Here is a 21,138-nt window from a genome sequence, read left to right as displayed (position 1 = left end):
AGTAATGAGGGCTGACACTCTAACTTTCTGTGATCTGAACCTCTCCTGTGAGTCCAGTTTTGGATTCCGATGCTTCACTTCAGGTTTACTGTAATCCTTGGACCTTCTTATAGACGATGAAACGCAGAAATTGCATCCGAATTCAATACAAAAGGCAGAATGCCGACTTAAGTACAAGAGGAATGACACTCTACATTTCTATGATTTGAATCTCTCCTGTGAGTCCAGTTTTAGATTCCGATGCTTGTCTTCAGGTTTACTGTATTCCTTACACCATCTTATTGACGATGAAACACAGAAATTGCATCCGAATTTAATACAAAAGGCACAATGCCGACTTAAGTATAAGAGGACTGACACTCTAACTTCCTATGATTTGATCCTCTCCTGTGTGTCCAGTTTTAGATTCCGATGCTTCATATCAGGTTTACCGTAATCCTTGGACCTTCTTATAGACGATGAATTTCAGAAATTGCATCCGGATTCAATACAAAAGGCTGAATGCCGACTTAAGTACAAGAGGAATGACACTCTAACTTTCTATGATTTGAACCTCTCCTGCGAGTCCAGTTTTAGATTCCGATGCTTCACTTCAGGATTACTGCATACCTTGGACCTTCTTATTGACGATGAAACAACGAAATTGCATCCGACTTTAATACTAAAGCACAATGCCAACTTAAGTACAAGAGGACTGACACTCTCACTTTCTTTGATTTGAACCTCTCCTGTGAGTCCAGTTTCAGATTTCGATGCTTCACTTCAGTCTTTACTGTATTCCTTGGACCTTCTTATTGACGATGAAACACAGAAATTGCATCCGAATTTAATACAAAAGGCACAATGCCGACTTAAGTATAAGAGGACTGACACTCTAACTTCCTATGATTTGAACCTCTCCTGTGTGCCCAGTTTTAGATTCCGATGCTTCATATCAGGTTTACCGTAATCCTTGGACCTTCTTATAGACGATGAATTTCAGAAATTGCATCCGAATTCAATACAAAAGGCTGAATGCCGACTTAAGTACAAGAGGAATGACACTCTAACTTTCTATGATTTGAACCTCTCCTGCGAGTCCAGTTTTAGATTCCGATGCTTTACTTCATGTTTACTGTATCCCTTGTACCTTTTTATTGACGATGAAACACAGAAATTGCATCCGAATTTAAAACAAAAGGCACAATGCCGACTTATGTACAAGAGGACTTACACTCTAATTTTCTATGATTTGAACCTCTCCTGTGAGTCCAGTTTTAGATTCCGTTGCTTCACTTCAGGTTTACTGTATCGCTTGGACCTTCTTGTTGACGATGAAACACAAAAATTGAGTCCGAATTTAATACAAAAGGCACAATGCCGACATAAGTACAATAGGACTGACACTCTAACCTTCTATGATTTGAAACTCTCATGTGAGTCCAGTTTTAGATTCCGATGATTCGCTTCATGTTTACTGTATACCTTGGACCTTCTTATTGACGAGGAATAACAGAAATTGCATCCGAATTCAATACCAAAGGCACAATGCCGAGTTAAGTACAAGAGGACTGACACTATCACTTTCTATGATTTGAACCTCTCCAGTGAGTCCAGTTTCAGTTTCCGATGCTTCACTTCAGTCTTTAATGTATTGCTAGGACCATCTTATTGACGATGAAACACAGAAATTGCATCCGAATTTAATACCAAGGGCACAATGCCGACTTAAGTACAAGAGGACTGGGATTCTAAATTTCCTTGATTTGAACCCCTCCTGTGAGTCCAGTTTTAGATTCCGATGCTTCTCTTCAGGTTTTCTGTATCCCTTGGAACATCTTATTGACGATGAAACACAGAACTTGCATCCTAATTTAATACCAAGGGCACAATGCCGACTTAAGTACAAGAGGACTGGGATTCTAAATTTCCTTGATTTGAACTCCTCCTGTGAGTCCAGTTTTAGATTCCGATGCTTCTCTTCAGGTTTTCTGTATCCCTTGGAACATCTTATTGACGATGAAACACAGAAATTGCATCCTAATTTAATACACATGGCACAATGCCGATTTAAGTACAAGAGGACTGACATTCTAACTTTCTGATTTGAACCGCTCCAGTGAGTCCAGTTTTAGATTCCGATGCTTCACTTCAGGTTTACTGTATCCCTTGGACCTTCTTATTGACGAGGAATAACAGAAATTGCATCCGAATTTAATACAAAAGGCACAATGCCGTCTTAAGTACAAGAGGACTGACACTCTAACTTTCTATGAATTGAACCTCTCCTGTGAGTCCAGTTTTAGATTCCGATGCTTTGCTTCATTTTTACTGTACACTTTGGACCTTCTTATTGATGATGAAACACAGAAATTGCATCAGAATTTTATACAAATGGCACAATGCCGACTTAAGTACAAGAAGACTGACACACTAACATTCTATGATTTGAACCTCACCTGTGAGTAAAGTTGTAGGTTCCGATGCTTCACTTCTGCTTTACTATATACATTGGGCATTCTCATTGACTATGAAACACAGAAAATGCATCTGAATTTAATACAAACGGCTCAATGCCGACTTAAGTACAAAAGGACTGACACTCTAACGTTCTATAATTTGAACCTCTCCTGTGGCTCCAGGTTTGGATTCCGATGCTTCACTTCAGGTTTTCTGTATCCCATAGACCCTCTTATTGACGATGACACAGAATTTGCATCCGAATTTAATACAAAAGGCACAATGCCGACTTAAGTATAAGAGGAGTGACACTCTAACTTTCTAAGGTTTGAACCTCTCCTGTGAGTCCAGTTTTAGATTCCGTTGCTTCAGTTCAGTCTTTACTGTATTCCTTGGACCATCTTATTGACGATGAAACACAGAAATTGCATCCGAATTTAATACAAAAGGCACAATGCCGACTTAAGTACAAGAGGACTGACACTCTAACTTCCTATGTTTTAAACCTCTCCTGTGTGTCCAATTTAGGTTCCAATGCTTCACTTCAGGTTTACTGTATACCTTGGACCTTCTTATTGACGATGAAACACAGAAATTGCATCCTAATTTAATACAAATGGCAGATTGCCCATTTACGTACAAGAGGACTGACATTCTAACTTTCTGATTTGAACCGCTCCTGTGAGTCCAGTTTTAGATTCCGGTGCTTCACTTCAGGTTTACTGTATCCCTTGGACCTTCTTATTGACGAAGAATAACAGAAATTAAATCCGAATTTAATACAAAAGGCACAATGCTTTCTTAAGTACAAGAGGACTAACACTCTAACTTTCTATGATTTGAACCTCTCCTGTGAGTCCAGTTTTAGATTCCGATGCTTTGCTTCAGGTTTACTGTATCCTTTGGACATTCTTATTGACGATGAAACACAGAAATTGCATCCGAATTTTATACAAATGGCACAATGCCGACTTAAGTACAAGAGGACTGACACTCTAACATTCTATGATTTGAACCACTCCTGCGAGTCCAGTTTTGGATTCCGATGCTCCACTTCAGGTTTATTGTATCCCTTGGACATTCTAAATGACGATGAAACACAGAAATTGCACCCGAATTTAATACAAAAGGCACAATGCCGACTTAAGTACAAGAGGACTGACACTAAATTTGGATGATTTGAACCTCTCCTGTGAGTCCAGTTTTAAATTCCGATGCTTCACTTCAGGTTTACTGCAATCCTAGGACCTTCTTATTGACGATGAAACACAGATATTGCATCCGAATTCATTACAAAAGGCACAATGCCGACTTAAGTACATGAGGGCTGACACTCTAACTTTCTGTGATTTGAACCTCTCCTGTGAGTCCAGTTTTAGATTCCGATGCTTCACTTCCGGTTTACTGTATGCCTTGGACATTGTTATTGAAGATGAAACACAGAAATTGCATTCTAATTTAATACGAAATGCACAATGCCGACTTAAGTACAAGAGGACTGACACTCTAACTTTCTATGATTTAACCTCTCCTGTGAGTCCAGTTCTAGATTCCGATGCTTCACTTCAGGATTACTGTATACCTTGGACCTTCTTATTGACGATGAAACACAGATATTGCATCCGAATTTAATACAAAAGGCACAATGCCGACTTAAGTACAAGAGTACTGACACTCTAACTTTCTATGATTTGAACCTCTCCTGTGAGTCCAGTTTTAGATTCCGATGCCTCACTTCAGGTTTTCTGTAATCCTTGGACCTTCTTATAGACGATGAATTTCAGAAATTGCATCCGAATTCAATACAAAAGGCAGAATGCCGACTTAAGTACAAGAGGAATGACACTCTAACTTTCTATGATTTGAACCTCTCCTGCGAGTCCAGTTTTAGATTCCGATGCTTTACTTCATGTTTACTGTATCCCTTGTACCTTTTTATTGACGATGAAACACAGAAATTGCATCCGAATTTAAAACAAAAGGCACAATGCCGACTTAAGTACAAGAGGACTGACACTCTAACTTCCTATGATTTAAACCTCTCCTGTGTGTCCAATTTAGGTTCCAATGCTTCACTTCAGGTTTACTGTATCGCTTGGACCTTCTTATTGGCGATGAAACACAAGAATTGAGTCCGAATTTAATACAAAAGGCACAATGCCGACATAAAAACAATAGGACTGACACTCTAACTTTCTATGATTTGAATCTCTCCTGTGAGTCCAGTTTTAGATTCCGATGCTTGTCTTCAGGTTTACTGTATTCCTTAGACCATCTTATTGACGATGAAACACAGAAATTGCATCCGAATTAAATCTAAGAGGCACAATGCCGACTTACGTACAAGAGGACTGACACCCTAACTTTCTATGATTTGAACCTCTCCTGTGGGTCCAGTTTTGGATTCCGATGCTTCACTTCAGGTTTACTGTATACCTTGGACATTCTTATCGACGATGGAACACAGAAATTGCATCCGAATTTAATACAGGAGGCACAACGCGGACTTAAGTACAAGAGGACTGGCACTCTAACTTTCTATGATATAACCTCTCCTGTGAGTCCAGTTTTAGATTCCGATGCTTCATTTTAGGATTACTGTATACCTCGGACCTTCTTATTGACGATGAAACAACGAAATTGCATCAGACTTTAATACTAAAGCACAATGCCAACTTAAGGACAAGAGGATTGACACTCTAACTTTCTATGATTTGAACCTCTCCTGTGAGTCCAGTTTTAGTTTCCGATGCTTCACTTCAGGTTTACTGTATACCTTGCACCTTCTTATTAACGATGAAACACAGGAATAGCATCCGAATTTAATACAAAAGGCACAACGCCAACCTAAGTACAAGAGGACTGAAACTCTAAATCTCTATGATTTGAAACTCTCCTGTGAGTCCAGTTTTAGATTCCGATGATTCGCTTCATGTTTACTGTATACCTTGGACCTTCTTATTGACGAGGAATAACAGAAATTGCATCCGAATTCAATACTAAAGGCACAATGCCGAGTTAAGTACAAGAGGACTGACACTCTCACTTTCTATGATTTGAACCTCTCCAGTGAATCCAGTTTCAGTTTCCGATGCTTCACTTCAGTCTTTAATGTATTCCTAGGACCATCTTATTGACGATGAAACACAGAAATTGCATCCGAATTTAATACCAAGGGCACAATGCCGACATAAGTACAAGAGGACTGGGATTCTAAATTTCCTTCATTTGAACCCCTCCTGTGAGTCCAGTTTTAGATTCCGATGCTTCTCTTCAGGTTTTCTGTATCCCTTGGAACATCTTATTGGCGATGAAACACAGAACTTGCATCCTAATTTAATACCAAGGGCACAATGCCGACTTAAGTACTAGAGGGCTGGGATTCTAAATTTCCTTGATTTGAACTCCTCCTGTGAGTCCAGTTCTAGATTCCGATGCTTCTCTTCAGGTTTTCTGTATCCCTTGGAACATCTTATTGACGATGAAACACAGAAATTGCATCCTAATTTAATACAAATGGCACAATGCCGATTTACGTACAAGAGGACTGACATTCTAACTTTCTGATTTGAACCGCTCCTGTGAGTCCAGTTTTAGATTCCGGTGCTTCACTTCAGGTTTACTGTATCCCTTGGAACTTCTTATTGACGAAGAATTACAGAAATTAAATCCGAATTTAATACAAAAGGCACAATGCTTTCTTAGGTACAAGAGGACTGACACTCTAACTTTCTATGATTTGAACCTCTCCTGTGAGTCCAGTTTTAGATTCCGATGCTTTGCTTCATTTTTACTGTACACTTTGGACCTTCTTATTGATGATGAAACACAGAAATTGCATCAGAATTTTATACAAATGGCACAATGCCGACTTAAGTACAAGAAGACTGACACACTAACATTCTATGATTTGAACCTCACCTGTGGGTAAAGTTGTAGGTTCCGATGCTTCACTTCTGCTTTACTATATACATTGGGCCTTCTCATTGACTATGAAACACAGAAATTGCATCTGAATTTAATACAAACGGCTCAATGCCGACTTAAGTACAAAAGGACTGACACTCTAACGTTCTATAATTTGAACCTCTCCTGTGACTCCAGGTTTGGATTCCGATGCTTCACTTCAGGTTTTCTGTATCCCATGGACCCTCTTATTGACGATGAAACACAGAATTTGCATCCGAATTTAATACAAAAGGCACAATGCCGACTTAAGTATAAGTGGAGTGACACTCTAACTTTCTAAGGTTTGAACCTCTCCTGTGCGTCCAGTTTTAGATTCCGTTGCTTCACTTCAGTCTTTACTGTATTCCTTGGACCTTCTTATTGACGATGAAACACAGAAATTGCATCCGAATTTAATACAAAATGCACAATGCCGACATAAGTACAAGAGGACTGACACTCTAACTTCCTATGATTTAAACCTCTCCTGTGTGTCCAATTTAGGTTCCAATGCTTCACTTCAGGTTTACTGTATACCTTGGACCTTCTTATTGACGATGAAACACAGAAATTGCATCCTAATTTATTACAAATGGCACAATGCCGATTTACGTACAAGAGGACTGACATTCTAACTTTCTGATTTGAACCGCTCCTGTGAGTCCAGTTTTAGATTCCGGTGCTTCACTTCAGGTTTACTGTATCCCTTGGAACTTCTTATTGACGAAGAATAACAGAAATTAAATCCGAATTTAATACAAAAGGCACAATGCTTTCTTAAGTACAGGAGGACTGACACTCTAACTTTCTATGATTTGAACCTCTCCTGTGAGTCCAGTTTTAGATTCCGATGCTTTACTTCATGTTTACTGTATCCCTTGTACCTTTTTATTGACGATGAAACACAGAAATTGCATCCGAATTTAAAACAAAAGGCACAATGCCGACTTAAGTACAAGAGGACTTACACTCTAATTTTCTATGATTTGAACCTCTCCTGTGAGTCCAGTTTTAGATTCCGATGCTTCACTTCAGGTTTACTGTATCGCTTGGACCTTCTTATTGGCGATGAAACACAAGAATTGAGTCCGAATTTAATACAAAAGGCACAATGCCGACATAAAAACAATAGGACTGACACTCTAACTTTCTATGATTTGAATCTCTCCTGTGAGTCCAGTTTTAGATTCCGATGCTTGTCTTCAGGTTTACTGTATTCCTTAGACCATCTTATTGACGATGAAACACAGAAATTGCATCCGAATTAAATCTAAGAGGCACAATGCCGACTTACGTACAAGAGGACTGACACCCTAACTTTCTATGATTTGAACCTCTCCTGTGGGTCCAGTTTTGGATTCCGATGCTTCACTTCAGGTTTACTGTATACCTTGGACATTCTTATCGACGATGGAACACAGAAATTGCATCCGAATTTAATACAGGAGGCACAACGCGGACTTAAGTACAAGAGGACTGGCACTCTAACTTTCTATGATATAACCTCTCCTGTGAGTCCAGTTTTAGATTCCGATGCTTCATTTTAGGATTACTGTATACCTCGGACCTTCTTATTGACGATGAAACAACGAAATTGCATCAGACTTTAATACTAAAGCACAATGCCAACTTAAGGACAAGAGGATTGACACTCTAACTTTCTATGATTTGAACCTCTCCTGTGAGTCCAGTTTTAGTTTCCGATGCTTCACTTCAGGTTTACTGTATACCTTGCACCTTCTTATTAACGATGAAACACAGGAATAGCATCCGAATTTAATACAAAAGGCACAACGCCAACCTAAGTACATAAGGACTGAAACTCTAAATCTCTATGATTTGAAACTCTCCTGTGAGTCCAGTTTTAGATTCCGATGATTCGCTTCATGTTTACTGTATACCTTGGACCTTCTTATTGACGAGGAATAACAGAAATTGCATCCGAATTCAATACTAAAGGCACAATGCCGAGTTAAGTACAAGAGGACTGACACTCTCACTTTCTATGATTTGAACCTCTCCAGTGAATCCAGTTTCAGTTTCCGATGCTTCACTTCAGTCTTTAATGTATTCCTAGGACCATCTTATTGACGATGAAACACAGAAATTGCATCCGAATTTAATACCAAGGGCACAATGCCGACATAAGTACAAGAGGACTGGGATTCTAAATTTCCTTCATTTGAACCCCTCCTGTGAGTCCAGTTTTAGATTCCGATGCTTCTCTTCAGGTTTTCTGTATCCCTTGGAACATCTTATTGGCGATGAAACACAGAACTTGCATCCTAATTTAATACCAAGGGCACAATGCCGACTTAAGTACAAGAGGGCTGGGATTCTAAATTTCCTTGATTTGAACTCCTCCTGTGAGTCCAGTTCTAGATTCCGATGCTTCTCTTCAGGTTTTCTGTATCCCTTGGAACATCTTATTGACGATGAAACACAGAAATTGCATCCTAATTTAATACAAATGGCACAATGCCGATTTACGTACAAGAGGACTGACATTCTAACTTTCTGATTTGAACCGCTCCTGTGAGTCCAGTTTTAGATTCCGGTGCTTCACTTCAGGTTTACTGTATCCCTTGGAACTTCTTATTGACGAAGAATTACAGAAATTAAATCCGAATTTAATACAAAAGGCACAATGCTTTCTTAAGTACAAGAGGACTGACACTCTAACTTTCTATGATTTGGACCTCTCCTGTGAGTCCAGTTTTAGATTCCGATGCTTTGCTTCATTTTTACTGTACACTTTGGACCTTCTTATTGATGATGAAACACAGAAATTGCATCAGAATTTTATACAAATGGCACAATGCCGACTTAAGTACAAGAAGACTGACACACTAACATTCTATGATTTGAACCTCACCTGTGGGTAAAGTTGTAGGTTCCGATGCTTCACTTCTGCTTTACTATATACATTGGGCCTTCTCATTGACTATGAAACACAGAAATTGCATCTGAATTTAATACAAACGGCTCAATGCCGACTTAAGTACAAAAGGACTGACACTCTAACGTTCTATAATTTGAACCTCTCCTGTGACTCCAGGTTTGGATTCCGATGCTTCACTTCAGGTTTTCTGTATCCCATGGACCCTCTTATTGACGATGAAACACAGAATTTGCATCCGAATTTAATACAAAAGGCACAATGCCGACTTAAGTATAAGTGGAGTGACACTCTAAATTTCTAAGGTTTGAACCTCTCCTGTGAGTCCAGTTTTAGATTCCGTTGCTTCACTTCAGTCTTTACTGTATTCCTTGGACCTTCTTATTGACGATGAAACACAGAAATTGCATCCGAATTTAATACAAAAGGCACAATGCCGACTTAAGTACAAGAGGACTGACACTCTAACTTCCTATGATTTAAACCTCTCCTGTGTGTCCAATTTAGGTTCCAATGCTTCACTTCAGGTTTACTGTATACCTTGGACCTTCTTATTGACGATGAAACACAGAAATTGCATCCTAATTTATTACAAATGGCACAATGCCGATTTACGTACAAGAGGACTGACATTCTAACTTTCTGATTTGAACCGCTCCTGTGAGTCCAGTTTTAGATTCCGGTGCTTCACTTCAGGTTTACTGTATCCCTTGGAACTTCTTATTGACGAAGAATAACAGAAATTAAATCCGAATTTAATACAAAAGGCACAATGCTTTCTTAAGTACAAGAGGACTGACACTCTAACTTTCTATGATTTGAACCTCTCCTGTGAGTCCAGTTTTAGATTCCGATGCTTTGCTTCAGGTTTACTGTATCCTTTGGACATTCTTATTGACGATGAAACACAGAAATTGCATCCGAATTTTATACATATGGCACAATGCCGACTTAAGTACAAGAGGACTGACACTCTAACATTCTATGATTTGAACCACGCCTGCGAGTCCAGTTTTAGATTCCGATGCTTCACTTCAGGTTTACTGTATCCCTTGGACCTTCTTAATGACGATGAAACACAGAAATTGCACCCGAATTTAATACAAAATTCACAATGCCGACTTAAGTACAAGAGGACTGACACTAACTTTGGTTGATTTGAACCTCTCCTGTGAGTCCAGTATTAAATTCCGATGCTTCACTTCAGGTTTACTGTAATCCTAGGACCTTCTTATTGACGATGAAACACAGATATTGCATCCGAATTCATTACAAAAGGCACAATGCCGACTTAAGTACAAGAGTACTGACACTCTAACTTTCTATGATTTGAACCTCTCCTGTGAGTCCAGTTTTAGATTCCGATGCCTCACTTCAGGTTTACTGTAATCCTTGGACCTTCTTATAGACGATGAAACTCAGAAATTGCATCCGAATTCAATACAAAGGGCAGAATGCCGACTTAAGTACAAGAGGAATGACACTCTAACTTTCTATGATTTGAACCTCTCCTGCGAGTCCAGTTTTAGATTCCGATGCTTTACTTCATGTTTACTGTATCCCATGGACCTTCTTATTGACGATGAAACACAGAAATTGCATCCGAATTTAAAACAAAAGGCACAATGTCGACTTAAGTACAAGAGTACTGACACTCTAACTTTCTATGATTTGAACCTCTCCTGTGAGTCCAGTTTTAGATTCCGATGCTTCACTTCAGGTTTACTGTATCCCTTGGACCTTCTTATTGACGATGAAACACAAAAATTGAGTTCGAATTAATTACAAAAGGCACAATGCCGACATAAGTACAAGAGGACTGACACTCTAACTTTCTATGATTTGAATCTCTCCTGTGAGTCCAGTTTTAGATTCCGGTGCTTGTCTTCAGGTTTACTGTATTCCTTACACCATGTTATTGATGATGAAACGCAGAAATTGCATCCGAATTAAATACGAGAGGCACAATGCCGACTTAAGTACAAGAGGACTGACACCCTAACTTTCTACGATTTGAACCTCTCCTGTGAGTCCACTTTTGGATTCCGATGCTTCACTTCAGGTTAACTGTATACCTTGGACATTCTTATTGACGATGGAACACAGAAATTGCATCCGAATTTAATACAGAAGGCACAATGCGGACTTAAGTACAAGAGGACTGACACTCTAACTTTCTATGATTTAACCTCTCCTGTGAGTCCAGTTTTAGATTCCGATGCTTCACTTCAGGATTACTGTATACCTTGGACCTTCTTTTTCACGATGAAACAACGAAATTGCATCCGACTTTAATACTAAAGCACAATGCCAACTTAAGTACAAGAGCACTGACACTCTAACTTTCTATGATTTGAATATCTCCTGTGAGTCCAGTTTTAGATTCCGATGCTTCACTTCAGGATTACTGTATACCTTGCACCTTCTTATTGACGATGAAACAACGAAATTGCATCCGACTTTAATACTAAAGCACAATGCCAACTTAAGTACAAGAGGACTGACACTCTCACTTTCTATGATTTGAACCTCACCTGTGAGTCCAGTTTCAGATTCCGATGCCTCACTTCAGTCTTTACTGTATTCCTTGGACCTTCTTATTGACGATGAAACACAGAAATTGCATCCGAATTTAATACAAAAGGCACAATGCCGACTTAAGTACAAGAGGACTGACACTCAAACTTCCTATGATTTGAACGTCTCCTGTGTGTCCAATTTAGATTCCAGTGCTTCACTTCAGGTTTACTGTACACCTTGGACCTTCTTATTGACGATGAAACACAGAAATTGCATCCGAATTTAATACCAAGGGCACAATGCCGACTTAAGTACAAGAGGACTGGGATTCTAAATTTCCTTGATTTGAACCCCTCCTGTGAGTCCAGTTTTAGATTCCGATACTTCTATTCAGGTTTTCTGTATCCCTTGGAACATCTTATTGACGATGAAACACAGATATTGCATCCTAATTTAATACAAATGGCACAATGCCGATTTAAGTACAAGAGGACTGACATTCTAACTTTCTGATTTGAACCAATCCTGTGAGTCCAGTTTTAGATTCCGATGCTTCACTTCAGGTTTACTGTATCCCTAGCACCTTCTTATTGACGAAGAATAACTGAAATTGCATCCGAATTTAATACAAAAGGCACAATGCCGTCTTAAGTACAAGATGACTGACACTCTAACTTTCTATGAATTGAACCTCTCCTGTGAGTCCCGTTTTAGATTCCAATGCTTTGCTTCATTTTTACAGTATCCTTTGGACCTTCTTATTGACGATGAAACACAGAAATTGCATCCGAATTTTATACAAATGGCGCAATGCCGACTTAAGTACAAGAGGACTGACACTCTAACATTCTATGATTTGAACCTCACCTGTGAGGAAAGTTTTAGGTTCCGATCCTTCACTTCTACTTTACTATATACATTGGGCCTTCTCATTGACTATGAAACACAGAAATTGCATTTGAATTTAATACAAACGGCTCATTGCCGACTTAAGTACAGGAGCAGTGACACTCTATCTTTCTATGATTCGAACTTTTCCTGCGAGTCCAGTTTTAGATTCCGATGCTTCACTTCAGGTTTACTGTATCCCTTGGACCTTCTTATTGACGATGAAACACAGAAATTGCATCCGAATTTAATACAAATGGCACAATGTCGACTTAAGTACAAGAGGAGTGACACTCTAACTTCCTATGGTTTGAACCTCTCCTGTGAGTCCGGTTTTAATTTCCGATGCTTCACTTCAGGTTTACTGTATCCCTTGGACCTTGTTATTGACGATGAAAGTCAGAGATTGCATCCGAATTTAATACAAATGCACAATACCGACTTAAGTACATGAGGACTGACACTCTAACTTTCTATTATTTGAGCCTCTCCTGTGAGTCCAGTTTTAGATTCCGATGCTTCACTTCATGTTTACGTTATACCCTGGACCTTCTTATTGACGGTGAAACACAGAAATTGCATCCGAATTTAATACAAAAGGCACAATGCCGACATAAGTACAAGCGGACTGATACTCTAACTTTCTATGATTTGAACCTATCCTGTGAGTCCAGTTTTAGATTCCGATGCTTCACTTCATGTTTACTGTATCCCTGGGACCTTCTTATAGACGATGAAACGCAGAAATTGCATCTGCATTTAATACAAAAGGCACAATGCCGACTTAAGTATTGGAGGACTGACACTCTAACATTCCATGATAGGAAACCTCTCCTGTGAGTCTAGTTTTAGATTCCGTGCTTTACTTCAGGTTTACAGTATCACTTAGACCATCTTATTGACGATGAAACACAGATATTGCATCCGAATTTAATACAAAAGGCACAATGCCGACTTTTGTACAAGCGGACTGACAGTCTAACTTTCTATGATGTGAACTTCTCCTGCGAGTCCAGTTTTAGATTCCGATGCTTCGCTTCAAGTTCACTGTATCCCTTGGACCTTCTTATTGACGACAAAACACTGAAATTGCATCCGAATTTAATACAAAAGGCACAATGCCGACTTAAGTACAAGTGGACTGACACTCTATTTTTCTATGATTTAAACCTCTCCTGTGAGTCCAGTTTTAGATTCCGATGCTTCACTTCAGGTTTACTGTAAACCTTGGACCTTCTTATTGACGATGAAACACAGAAATTGCATCCGAATTTAATACAAAAGGCACAATGCCGACTTAAGTATAAGAGGAGTGACACTCTAACATTCTAAGGTTTGAACCTCTCCTGTGAGTCCACTTTTAGATTCCGTTGCTTCACTTCAGGTTTACTGTAACCCTTGGACCTTCTTATTGACGATGAAACACAGATATTGCATCCGAATTTAATACACAGGGCACAATGCCGACCTAAGTACAAGAGGACTGACACTCTATCTTTCTATGATTTGAGCCTCTCCTGTGAGTCCAGTTTTAGATTCCGATGCTTCACTTCGTGTTTACGTTATCCCTTGGACCTTCTTATTGACAATGAAACACAGAAATTGCATCCGAATTTAATACAAAGGCACAATGCCGACTTAAGTACAAGAGGACTGACACTCTATCTTTCTATGTTTCGAACTTTTCCTGCGAGTCCAGTTTTAGATTCCGATGCTTCACTTCAAGTTTACTGTATATCCTTGGACCTTCTTACTGACGACGAAACACAGAAATTGCATCCGAATTTAATACAAAAGGCATAATGCCGACTTAAGTACAAGAGGATTGACACTCTAACTTTCTATGATTTCAACCTCTCCTTTGAGTCCAGTTTTAGATTCCGATGCTTCACTTCATGTTTACTGTTTACCTTGGACCTTCTTATTGACGATGAAACACTGAAATTGCATCCGACATTAATACAAAAGCACAATGCCGACTTAAGTACAAGAGGACTGGCATTCTAAATTTCTATGATTTGAACCTCTCCAGTGAGTCCAGGTTTAGATTCCAATGCTCCACTTCAGGATTACTGTATCCCTTGGACCTTCATATTGACGATGAAACACAGATGTTACATCCGAATTTAATACAAAAGGCACAATGCCGATTTAAGTACAAGAGGACTGATACTCTAACATTCTATGATTTGAACCTCTCCTGTGAGTCCTCTTTTAGATTCCGATGCTTCGCTTCAGGTTTACTGTAACCCTTGGAATTTCTTATTGACGATGAAACACAGAAATTGCATCCGAATTTAATACAAATGGCACAATGCCGACTTAAGTACAAGAGGAGTGACACTCTAACTTTCTATGGTTTGAACCATTCCAGTGAGTCCAGTTTTAGTTTCCGATGCTTCACTTCAGGTTTACTGTATCCCTTGGACCTTCTTATTGACGATGAAACTCAGAAATTGCATCCGAATTTAATACAAAAGGCACAATGCCGACTTAAGTATAAGGGGACTGACACTCAAACTTTCTATGATTTGAGCCTCTCCTGTGAGTCCAGTTTTAGATTCTGATGCTTCACTTCATGTTTACGTTATACCCTGGACCTTCTTATTGACGATGAAACACAGAAATTGCATCCGAATTTAATACAAAAGGCACAATGCCGACTTAAGTACAAGAGGACTGACACTCTAACTTCCTATGATTTGAACCTCTCCTGTGTGTCCGATTTAGATTCCAATGCTTCACTTCAGGTTTACTGTATACCTTGGACCTACTTATTGACGATGAAACACAGAAATTGCATCCGAATTTAATACCAAGGGCACAATGCCGACTTAAGTACGAGAGGACTGGGATTCTAAATTTCCTTGATTTAAACCCCTCCTGTGAGTCCAGTTTTAGATTCCGATGCTTCTCTTCAGGTTTTCTGTATCCCTTGGAACATCTTATTGACGATGAAACACAGAAATTGCATCCTAATTTAATACAAATGGCACAATGCCGATTTAAGTACAAGAGGACTGACATTCTAACTTTCTGATTTGAACCGCTCCTGTGAATCCAGTTTTAGATTCCGATGCTTCACTTCAGGTTTACTGTATCCCTTGGACCTTCTTATTGACGAAGAATAACAGAAATTGCATCCGAATTTAATACAAAAGGCACAATGCCGTCTTAAGTACAAGAGGACTGACACTCTAACTTTCTATGAATTTAACCTCTCCTGTGAGTCCAGTTTTAGATTCCGATGCTTTGCTTCATTTTTACTGTATCCTTTGGACCTTCTTATTGACGATGAAACACAGAAATTGCATCCGAATTTTATACAAATGGCACAATGCCGACTTAAGTACAAGAGGACTGACACACTTACATTCTATGAATTGAACCTCACCTGTGAGTAAAGTTTTAGTTTCCGATGCTTCACTTCTGCTTCACTATATACATTGGGCCTTCTCATTGACTATGAAACACAGAAATTGCATCTGAATTTAATACAAACGGCTCAATGCCGACTTAAGTACAAAAGGACTGACACGCTAACGTTCTATAATTTGAACCTCTCCTGTGAGTCCAGTTTTAGTTTCCGATGCTTCACTTCAGGTTTACTGTACCCCTTGGATCATCTTATTGACGATGAAACACAGAAATTGCATCCGAATTTAATACACAAGGCACAATGCCGACTTAAGTAGAAGAGGACTGACACTCTAACTTTCTATGATTTGAATCTCTCCTGTGGATCCAGTTTTTGATTCCGATGCTTTACTTCAGGTTTACTGTATCCCGGGGACCTTCTTATTGACGATGAAACACAGAAATTGCATCCGAATTTAATACCAAGGGCACAATGCCGACTTAAGTACAAGAGGACTGGGATTCTAAATTTCCTTGATTTGAACCCCTCCTGTGAGTCCAGTTTTAGATTCCGATACTTCTATTCAGGTTTTCTGTATCCCTTGGAACATCTTATTGACGATGAAACACAGATATTGCATCCTAATTTAATACAAATGGCACAATGCCCATTTAAGTACAAGAGGACTGACATTCTAACTTTCTGATTTGAACCCCTCCTGTGAGTCCAGTTTTAGATTCCGATGCTTCACTTCAGGTTTACTGTATCCCTAGCACCTTCTTATTGACGAAGAATAACTGAAATTGCATCCGAATTTAATACAAAAGGCACAATGCCGTCTAAAGTACAAGATGACTGACACTCTAACTTTCTATGAATTGAACCTCTCCTGTGAGTCCCGTTTTAGATTCCAATGCTTTGCTTCATTTTTACAGTTTCCTTTGGACCTTCTTATTGACGATGAAACACAGAAATTGCATCCGAATTTTATACAAATGGCGCAATGCCGACTTAAGTACAAGAGGACTGACACTCTAACATTCTATAATTTGAACCTCACCTGTGAGGAAAGTTTTAGGTTCCGATCCATCACTTCTTCTTTACTATATACATTGGGCCTTCTCATTGACTATGAAACACAGAAATTGCATTTGAATTTAATACAAACGGCTCATTGCCGACTTAAGTACAGGAGCAGTGACACTCTATCTTTCTATGATTCGAACTTTTCCTGCGAGTCCAGTTTTAGATTCCGATGCTTCACTTCAGGTTTACTGTATCCCTTGGACCTTCTTATTGACGATGAAACACAGAAATTGCATCCGAATTTAATACAAAAGGCACAATGCCGACTTAAGTACAAGAGGATTGACACTCTAACTTTCTATGATTTCAACCTGTCCTGTGAGTCCAGTTTTAGATTCCGATGCTTCACTTCATGTTTACTGTTTACCTTGGACCTTCTTTTGACGATGAAACACTGAAATTGCATCCAATTTTAATACAAAAGCACAATGCCGACTTAAGTACAAGAGGACTGGCATTCTAAATTTCTATGATTTGAACCTCTCCAGTGTGTCCAGTTTTAGATTCCGATGCTTCACTTCAGGTTTACTGTATCCCTTGGACCTTCATATTGACGATGAAACACAGAAGTTACATCCGAATTTAATACAAAAGGCACAATGCCGATTTAAGTGCAAGAGGACTGACACTCTAACATTCTATGAGTTGAACCTCTCCTGTGAGTCCTGTTTTAGATTCCGATGCTTCGCTTCAGGTTTACTGTAACCCTTGGAATTTCTTATTGACGATGAAACACAGAAATTGCATCCGAATTTAATACAAATGGCACAATGTCGACTTAAGTACAAGAGGAGTGACACTCTAACTTCCTATGGTTTGAACCTCTACTGTGAGTCCAGTTTTAATTTCCGATGCTTCACTTCAGGTTTACTGTATCCCTTGGACCTTGTTATTGACGATGAAAGTCAGAGATTGCATCCGAATTTAATACAAAAGGCACAATACCGACTTAAGTACATGAGGACTGACACTCTACCTTTCTATTATTTTAGCCTCTCCTGTGAGTCCAGTTTTAGATTCCGATGCTTCACTTCATGTTTACGTTATACCCTGGACCTTCTTATTGACGATGAAACACAGAAATTGCATCCGAATTTAATACAAAAATCACAATGCCGACATAAGTACAAGCGGACTGATACTCTAACTTTCTATGATTTGAACCTATCCTGTGAGTCCAGTTTTAGATTCCGATGCTTCACTTCATTTTTACTGTATCCCTGGGACCTTCTTATAGACGATGAAACACAGAAATTGCATCTGCATTTAATACAAAAGGCACAATGCCGACTTAAGTATTGGAGGACTGACACTCTAACATTCCATGATAGGAAACCTCTCCTGTGAGTCTAGTTTTAGATTCCGTGCTTTACTTCAGGTTTACAGTATCCCTTAGACCATCTTATTGACGATGAAACACAGATATTGCATCCGAATTTAATACAAAAGGCACAATGCCGACTTTTGTACAAGCGGACTGACAGTCTAACTTTCTATGATGTGAACTTCTCCTGCGAGTCCAGTTTTAGATTCCGATGCTTCGCTTCAAGTTCACTGTATCCCTTGGACCTTCTTATTGACGACAAAACACTGAAATTGCATCCGAATTTAATACAAAAGGCACAATGCCGACTTAAGTACAAGTGGACTGACACTCTATTTTTCTATGATTTAAACCTCTCCTGTGAGTCCAGTTTTAGATTCCGATGCTTCACTTCAGGTTTACTGTAAACCTTGGACCTTCTTATTGACGATGAAACACAGAAATTGCATCCGAATTTAATACAAAAGGCACAATGCCGACTTAAGTATAAGAGGAGTGACACTCTAACATTCTAAGGTTTGAACCTCTCCTGTGAGTCCACTTTTAGATTCCGTTGCTTCACTTCAGGTTTACTGTAACCCTTGGACCTTCTTATTGACGATGAAACACAGATATTGCATCCGAATTTAATACACAGAGCACAATGCCGACCTAAGTACAAGAGGACTGACACTCTATCTTTCTATGATTTGAGCCTCTCCTGTGAGTCCAGTTTTAGATTCCGATGCTTCACTTCGTGTTTACGTTATCCCTTGGACCTTCTTATTGACAATGAAACACAGAAATTGCATCCGAATTTAATACAAAGGCACAATGCCGACTTAAGTACAAGAGGACTGACACTCTATCTTTCTATGTTTCGAACTTTTCCTGCGAGTCCAGTTTTAGATTCCGATGCTTCACTTCAAGTTTACTGTATATCCTTGGACCTTCTTACTGACGACGAAACACAGAAATTGCATCCGAATTTAATACAAAAGGCATAATGCCGACTTAAGTACAAGAGGATTGACACTCTAACTTTCTATGATTTCAACCTCTCCTGTGAGTCCAGTTTTAGATTCCGATGCTTCACTTCATGTTTACTGTTTACCTTGGACCTTCTTATTGACGATGAAACACTGAAATTGCATCCGACATTAATACAAAAGCACAATGCCGACTTAAGTACAAGAGGACTGGCATTCTAAATTTCTATGATTTGAACCTCTCCAGTGAGTCCAGGTTTAGATTCCGATGCTCCACTTCAGGATTACTGTATCCCTTGGACCTTCATATTGACGATGAAACACAGATGTTACATCCGAATTTAATACAAAAGGCACAATGCCGATTTAAGTACAAGAGGACTGATACTCCAACATTCTATTATTTGAACCTCTCCTGTGAGTCCTCTTTTAGATTCCGATGCTTCGCTTCAGGTTTACTGTAACCCTTGGAATTTCTTATTGACGATGAAACACAGAAATTGCATCCGAATTTAATACAAATGGCACAATGCCGACTTAAGTACAAGAGGAGTGACACTCTAACTTTCTATGGTTTGAACCTCTCCAGTGAGTCCAGTTTTAGTTTCCGATGCTTTACTTCAGGTTTACAGTATCCCTTAGACCATCTTATTGACGATGAAACACAGATATTGCATCCGAATTTAATACAAAAGGCACAATGCCGACTTTTGTACAAGCGGACTGAGAGTCTAACTTTCTATGATGTGAACTTCTCCTGCGAGTCCAGTTTTAGATTCCGATGCTTCGCTTCAAGTTCACTGTATCCCTTGGACCTTCTTATTGACGACAAAACACTGAAATTGCATCCGAATTTAATACAAAAGGCACAATGCCGACTTAAGTACAAGTGGACTGACACTCTATTTTTCTATGATTTAAACCTCTCCTGTGAGTCCAGTTTTAGATTCCGATGCTTCACTTCAGGTTTACTGTAAACCTTGGACCTTCTTATTGACGATGAAACACAGAAATTGCATCCGAATTTAATACAAAAGGCACAATGATGACTTAAGTATAAGAGGAGTGACACTCTAACATTCTAAGGTTTGAACCTCTCCTGTGAGTCCACTTTTAGATTCCGTTGCTTCACTTCAGGTTTACTGTAACCCTTGGACCTTCTTATTGACGATGAAACACAGATATTGCATCCGAATTTAATACACAGGGCACAATGCCGACCCTAAGTACAAGAGGACTGACACTCTATCTTTCTATGATTTGAGCCTCTCCTGTGAGTCCAGTTTTAGATTCCGATGCTTCACTTCGTGTTTACGTTATCCCTTGGACCTTCTTATTGACAATGAAACACAGAAATTGCATCCGAATTTAATACAAAGGCACAATGCCGACTTAAGTACAAGAGGACTGACACTCTATCTTTCTATGTTTCGAACTTTTCCTGCGAGTCCAGTTTTAGATTCCGATGCTTCACTTCAAGTTTACTGTATATCCTTGGACCTTCTTACTGACGACGAAACACAGAAATTGCATCCGAATTTAATACAAAAGGCATAATGCCGACTTAAGTACAAGAGGATTGACACTCTAACTTTCTATGATTTCAACCTCTCCTGTGAGTCCAGTTTTAGATTCCGATGCTTCACTTCATGTTTACTGTTTACCTTGGACCTTCTTATTGACGATGAAACACTGAAATTGCATCCGA

The sequence above is a fragment of the Schistocerca americana genome, chromosome 2, assembly GCF_021461395.2.
Source record: "Schistocerca americana isolate TAMUIC-IGC-003095 chromosome 2, iqSchAmer2.1, whole genome shotgun sequence".
In the NCBI taxonomy this organism is placed as follows: Eukaryota; Metazoa; Arthropoda; class Insecta; order Orthoptera; family Acrididae; genus Schistocerca; species Schistocerca americana.
This window is presented reverse-complemented; position numbering follows the sequence as displayed.